Source organism: Pteronotus mesoamericanus, unplaced genomic scaffold, assembly GCF_021234165.1.
Source record: "Pteronotus mesoamericanus isolate MK-2021 breed Mesoamerican mustached bat unplaced genomic scaffold, CSHL_Meso_final scaffold_476, whole genome shotgun sequence".
In the NCBI taxonomy this organism is placed as follows: Eukaryota; Metazoa; Chordata; class Mammalia; order Chiroptera; family Mormoopidae; genus Pteronotus; species Pteronotus mesoamericanus.
Genome location: NW_026555318.1, coordinates 318772 through 326519, shown reverse-complemented (window position 1 = coordinate 326519; position 7748 = coordinate 318772).

Here is a 7748-nt window from a genome sequence, read left to right as displayed (position 1 = left end):
TAGGTAACTAATTGCTTTTCTTTTGCTGCTTTTAATATTCTCTCTTTATCTTTAACTTTCAGCATTTTACTTATGATGTGTGTTAGAGTGGACCTCTTTCCATCCATCTTGTTTGGGACTCTCTGTGCTTCCTGGACTTGCATGTCTATTTCCTTCACCAAATTAGGGAAGTTTTCTGTCATTATTTTTTCAGATAGATTTCTGATTTCTTGCTCTTTTTCTTCTCCTTCTGGCACCCCTATGATGCGAATGTTGGAACGCTTGAAGTTGTCTCAGAGGCTGCTTACAGTGTCTTCGTTTTCTTAAAAAAAATTTTTTTTAAGATTTTATTTATTTTTAGGGAGGGAGAAAGAAAGGGAGTGAAACATGAATGTGCAAGAGATACATCAATCAGTTGCCTCTCAAACACTTCCAGCTGGAGACCTTGTCCTCAACCCAGGCGTGTGCCTTGACTGGGAATCGAACCAGCAACCTTTGGTTCATCGGCTGGCACTCAGTCCACCTAGCCACACCAGCCAGGGCCCTCTGCTCACTTTTTTTCGATTCTTTTTTCTTCTTGTTGTTCTGATTGGTTGTTTTTTGCTTCCTTATGTTCCAAATCGTTGATTTGATTCTTGGCTTCATACACTCTACTGTTGTTTCCCTATAAATTGTTCTTTATTTCAGTTAGTGAGTCCTTCATTTCTAACTGGATCTTTTTTATACTGTTGAGGTCCTCACTAAGTCCCTTGAGCATACTTATGACCAGTGTTTTAAATTCTGCATCTGATAGATTACTGTTCTCCATTTTGTTTAGCTCTTTTTCTAGAGTTTTAATCTGTTCTTTCATTTGGGCCATGTTTCTTTGTCTCAGTTTGGCAGCCTCCCTGTGTTAGTTTCTATGTATTAGGTAAAACTGCTATGACTTTCTGTCTTGGTAAAGTGTCCTAATGAAGTAGGTGTCCTGCAGGGTTCACTGGCGCAGCCTCCCCTATCACCCAAGCTGGGTACTCAAGGTGTGCCTTTCATGTGGGCTGAGTATACCCTCCTCTTGTAGTTGAGGCTTGGTTTCTGTTGGCAGGTCAATGGGAGGGATTTACCCAGGTGAGTCAGCTGCAAGGACTGGCTGTGACCACTGACTACCAACCTCCATCCTCCACAGAGGATCAGCTGTGCAGGGGCAGGGTGATGGTGCTCTGACGTGGTCTGTAGCTGTCCACTGGGTGCGGTGGCCTGCCCAGATTAGGCACAGAACCTGAAAACCAGGCACACACCCTGAATGGGAATTGACCCCAACCAACTGAGCCATACCAGCCAGGGCAGTATTTTCTTAATCTTAATTCTTGGCTTTGGCAATTGCACTTCCTCAGCATTTGAGGAAGATGGCTGAAGGGTATACAGGAAGTCTCTACTATGTACAACTCTTTTATGACTCTAAAATTATTTCAAAATACAAAGTTAAAAATTAAAACTTAAAATACAAAATAACATTACCTTAAATTTGTCTCCAAGTATATAACTACAAAAGCCTATATAATGTTTATTTTTCAATAGTCTTCATAATAACATAATGGAAGTTATTATGAAGTGGATTGGGAGGATCTCAGTTTTACACACAAGGCTATTTTGGCATAAAGGAGTTAAAAATTCCTTTTTTACAGATGAAAAACTGCTCTGTCAGATCTTAAACCAAGGTCTCAGGGTTCCTGATTTAGTGTTCTTTTCCTTTTATCAGAAACTTTGACTTTGCTGTTTTTCTCTTGTTTCTATCCAATTAACTGCCAAATAAAAACAATTCCTTCATATATGGTGATTTGCAATGATGTTCCTTTCCATTCCCAATACCTTCTACATCAGTGATTCTAGAAACTTGGCTCACATTGAAATGAAAACTGGAGAACTTTAATAACTGTAGCCTGTCTCCTGCCTCCAGAGAGTCTGGTTCATTGCTCTGGGGTATGGCCTGGGCTTTGCGGTTCCGAGAGCATCCCAGGTGATTCCACTGCGTGACCAAGTTTGAGAATCATTACACTACATGAATAATTGTTGAAAAAAAAAAGAATATGAGTTACCTAAGGAGAGATGTTCAGAAGGTCTATTGTTAGGACTGAGACTGGAGAGAAATTGGGGAATCATCAATATATGGGATGGTAACTAACATCATGGGAATGGACAACATTGCTTTAGGAGAGTATGCCAAGTGGCAAGAGGAGAGAAACAAATTTCGCAATAATAAAGAAAATATGGTTACAGAAATATTTTGAGGTGGAAAAGAAGGAAGGTGGGGGAATGTATGTCAAAGCTGTAGATCAGAGTTCTGCAGCTCAGCTCAGCCTCCACCTCCTCAATAAGGCTCCAGCCCTCCCGGGTCTGTCCTGCGCAACTCCAGTAGCACTTTGACACTGCATCATTGTACACCTTTCTGATACCCACAGCAACACTTGGCGTCGGACTAAACCCAGGGTTTAGCAATCCTTTTTCACTGGAGAATTGTAAAAACAACTTTCTTCATCACCAATAAGCATGGGGTTCTTGGGGGAAAACTTGTCTGCCAGTTGGTTACTCCTCACTGTGATGGGAGAGAGTTTTTCCCTGAGACCAGCCTCTTTCTTTGCTGACCTTGGTTCATGAAAAACTATCAGCCAATCTTTGTTTGGCCAGCTCTTCCTCTATGACTTTTTCTTTTCCAGCCCTTCAGGTCTTTGTCCCATAAATTCGTAGAAAAACTGTTGGCTAGTGGTCAGCAGCTGGACCTTTGAAAAACAGCACCATTACCCCTGCCCCACTCCTTCCAGCCCCACCTCTGGGCAGTCAATAGGAGAAAGGAATAACCGTGGCACTTCTGGCTTCCAGTTGCTCATCTTGCTCTTAAATTGGAGGCCTTTGGGGTCGAAAGAAACTGAACAAAGTGTGCTGAGTAGCCTAATAGAGCTGGTTCTTTTTCTGAAAGTTCCCTGTTGCGGAAAAATAAAATTATGTGTTTAATTTCTGAAACCTGATGCCTGATTTGCCTTGGCAGCCATTCTCCTGGGCTTGGCTGAGAGTCCGGCAACACTGCCTATCCTGATTAATACCAGCTCAGCTCGCTCCCTGGAGAAGAGCATTATTTACTTGGCCATTTCCTTAAATCTTTTTTAATTTATGTGTACTTTAGCATGATCTTACTGGCTTCAACATGCTGTAACTCTGACTACTGGCCCCAGTGAAGCCTTAGGGAAGACTTTCTGTTCTGTGCACTCACATCATCCCCATCACAAAGCAAGATCTTGTTCTACCCAGTGATTAGAAATGACATATCATGTTCTGTTCCTTCTGGGGCAGGCAGGATCTAAGTGTACTTTTGTCCCCTGCTGGTCTTCAGGCCACTGATAGAAAGGGAAGGAGATGATGCTTCCCAGAATTCAAACGGAGCTTCCCGCCCTCTTCCTCCCTCCCTTGCAGCATTTCTCCCTTCCTTCCAGCCCCCTTTAGATGGTGACCCCTTGACTCATTCTGCCCCTCCCTCGCAAGGCCCACAGGGATATCAAATAGCATTTCTCTGAAGGGACAAAAAGGGCTAAGCAAAGGTTAGGCCCCAGACAGCCTCTGACAGGGAAGTGTAAACACAGCTGTGGAGATGGGGGCGAACCATCTTCCCTCCCCCAGTTCCCACCCAGAAGCAGGGAAAGGCCACCCTGCTGTGAGGAAACAAACAACAAAACAAAGCAAAGCACAACCTAAAAGTCTACAGGAAGGTCACCAGAAACTGGGGCTGCTGCCCAGGCCTTGGTGGGGCCAGCTCCAGCGCCAGACCCCTCCCTGAACACTTAGAGGCAAAGGCAGTTCCAAAGCAAGTGGAGGCCTAGACATTACTGAGCCTGGAAACATGGCTCAAGTTTTGAAGCCTCTCCTCTCTGCTGGACACTTTGTCCTCTGGTCTCAGAAACCTAGCTTTCCACGCCCAGGTGCTTAGCTCCTGACCTCTAGTTGCTTCAGGATCATAGTAGTGCATTCAATTCAGCAAGTAAGAACAGGTCCACAAAGAATGCTTGTCCATGGCTGTTATAAGTTTTGGCTGAGCCTCCAAGCCAAAATATTAAAGGGCCTTCTTAGCCTTTATTAATTACAAAATAAATTATTCCATCGCTGGCCGGGTAGGTCAGTTGGTTAGAACGTCATTCTGATATGCTGAGGTTTTATGTTTGATGCCTCGTCAGGGCTCATGTAAGAATCAACCAATGAATGCACGAATAAGTGGAACAGCAATTCGGTGTTCCTCTTCCTCCTTTCCCCTCTCTCTCTAAAAATACACTCACATGCACAAAAACCCACGCATTTTTCTGGTAGGAAGGAACTCTCTTTTGTGGGGATTGCCTGGGTGGGGTCTATGCCTTGCTTTGCACACACTCTGAAAGCACCAGCCCCACAGCTGGGGCCGTGCTGCCCATTCTTGCTCTCTTGGCACAGCTAATGCAGGGCCCTGATCCCACAGGACACGCCTTTGGCACAGCGCTACCTGGGAAGTAGCCCTGATTGGTGGACAGTCAATGAGCTGTGCTTCCTTTCTGGCCATCCAGCTCCTCAACTGTAAAACTGCAGAACTAGAAAAATAATAAGAGCTTTCAAATACTGACCACTCACTATGCGCCTGGCAGTGTACTACGTGCTTTACAATGGGTCATCTCATTTCATATGAAGTCAGTAATATCCTCACCTTCACCTCGCTGGTAAGCAGTGTGGCCAGGATTTGAGCCCAGTCATTCTGACTCCCAAACCCATGCTCTGAATAACTCCACTCTACCTCTTCCTTTCTCTGAGGTCTTCTAGCTCTGACATCATAATTCTGGATTCTCTCCATGGCTTTCTACTCCCACCAGTGGCGCCAGAAAGAGAAATGTGTTTGGGACTCTACTCTACAAGTCCAGAGAAAAGCAACCCCTGAAAGGCAGGGGGCTCCTTACTTCCTCTGTATTGGAGATGCCAATCAAAGTTGGACACTCCATATCAACAGGGAACAGCCTGTGTGGCAGACAAACAAATCCCAGCCAGACAGGAAAGGGGAGTGCCTCTTGGTTCTGTGACTTCCCCTCCTCTCTTCCCTGGCTCTCAGCAGGGTTTCACACTTCTGATTACACGGCCCTTTGAACTTCACTGTGGCTAGGATCGGATAGCAGGCTACAAAAACCCTTTTGGAGCAAGAAAACTGCATACATCTATCTACAGATTACATGGATGTAAAGAGACAAAAATGAATCACATTTATTTATATATTTAACATGTTGCCCTTAGCATTCACATAATCACTAGATATTGGATGTGAACCTACATCGACTGGTGTAATTCTTGAAAGATGCCGGGTAGTACTGTTACCCCTATTTTACAGAGAAGGACATTGAGCTCAGGGAGACCGACAACATGGGCCGTGGCCACGTGGCTGGAAAATAGGAGAGCCGGAATTCAAACCCAGGCTAGGTCCGTTTGACTGAAAAGTCGGTGTCTTTTCAATAAAAGGAGTGTTATGTAATGAAAAGAACAAAATTACAAAACAGGAAGGATCTCAAGAGTGCCTTGGAAATACAGTTGTCATAATTATATGTGTTACACATTATGATAGTGTGAACCTTGAGAAGGAGGGGAAAAAAGGGCACCTACTAAGAAGGGCTCCTGGTGGGCTCAAGTAAAGAAAACAGAGCCTGCCCTGACTGGTGTGGCTCAATGGGTTGGGTGTTTTCCTGCAAACCAAAAGGTTGCCAGTTCAGTTCCCGGTTAGGGCACATGCCTGGGTTGGGGGGTGTGCAAGAGGCGACCTGCACTTCAGGAGAAGCCCCTGTAACTACTGCCTGCCTCTGTGCCTCTAAGATGCATTCCTGCATGGTTAATGCTGGTTGAGCCAGCTGTTATAAAGGTTTCCTGGAGTCCTGTTCCAACCAATAGGACTAGGGCTTTCCCCATCCAATCAGAGCCGTGGAGCTCTAACCAATAAGAGCAGCTCTATTCTGACCAATCAGGATAGTGCCTTTGGACCAATCAAACTGTGAGGTTTTAGCATCTTTATTTGCATGAGGACAGACCAATCAGGGACCAGGTGAGGAGACTTCTGTCTATATGAGCCAGCTCCCTCCTGGCTGGGAAGACAGACTTTCCATTGAAGCCTCAAGGTTATGGTTTCACCAAGCGATAATATCTCACTGGAGCAGGACGCCAGCAGAGGGGAGCTGCCTGCCTGGGGGGCAGTCTCACTGCTGTACTGTTTTCACAGCTGTGTTGTATTATCATTGAGCCATTTGTACCAAATAGTTTCCTTTTCCACTGCACCCCAAATTGGAGAATCCTGTTGGTGTTGAATTGGTGTCAAAATCAATCAGCGGACCATTGGTAATAGTTAACTACTGTTTATCATGTGCCTACTAGCTCCAGGCATTGTACCAAATGTTTTAAACATGCATTATCGCTACTGCTTGGTGAGATGTATGCCAGTAACCCCATTTTTACAGATAAGAAAAAAACCCAGCAGTTAAGTAATTGCACAAGGTCACATACAGCTAAATCAGTGACGGTGCTGGGATTCAAACTCAGTTAGCGTGACTCCAGAGTGTATGCCCTTAACCACTAAGGCAATAGAAATAATAACAATAATATACATGGACTACGGGCCAAGTCCTGCTCTCACTGCTTTAAATCTTATAATTTGTATATATTATTACCACCATTTTACAGATGAGGAAAATATTGCCTTTGATAATACTTCTTAAGCGCACATTACAAACACTACACATATTAAAACACACATACACTATTAGTGTCATGTTTGCTTAATATATAATAGATCCTTGTTATGATCTAGGAAAATGATTTATTTCATAATGTCACTAGCTTTTCTCATTGTCCATCTAATGCAGTGATTTTCAACCTTGTTTCATCTCATGGCACACATAAACTAATCACTAAAATTTTACAGCACACCAAAAAAAAAAAAAAAAACCTTGTTTTGCTGATCTGACCAAAAATAGGTATAATTTTTATTGATTTACAAAATAATGGTAATTACCTACCCTTTTGCTTCAGAAAGATTTTATTTATTTATTTTTAGATAGAAGGGAAAGGAGGGAGAAAGAGAGGGGAAAACATGTCAATGTGAGAGAGACACGAGTAGTTGCTTGTTGGTTGCCTCTCAGCTGGGGACCAAATCCACAACCCAGGCAGGTGCCCTGACCAGGAATCAAACTGCTGACCTTTTGCTTTGAAGGACGATGCCCAACCAACTAAGTCACGCTGGTCCAGGCTCCAAATGACATTTTTAAAAATCAGGTGCCTATATTTGTACATAAGGATTTCCAAGAATTAACCAGTCACATGCACACCTACATGACCAGTAAGATGCAACTCTATTATATGACTGATATATTTATGGTTTGACACAGGGCATTCACACAGGTCAGTTGTTGTGTTGGCTGTTGTCATTTTTTAAAAAAGATTTTATTTATTTTTAGAGAGAGGGGAAGAGAAGGACAGAGAGTGAACCATCCATGTGGAGAGAAACAATGATCAGTTGCCCCTCACATTCACACACCACCCCAACGGAGGACTTGGCTCACAACCCAGTTATGTGCCCTGACCAGGAATTGAACCGGTGACTCTTTGGTTCACAGGCTGGCACTCAATCCACAGAGACATGCCCGCCAGGGCAGGTTGTTGTCATTTTTTTAATCTGACAATCGAAGGGAAAAGAGGCCAGTGCCCCTAACTAAATACTCAGGTATTGCATGTTTTAAAAATTATTTTTAAAAAAT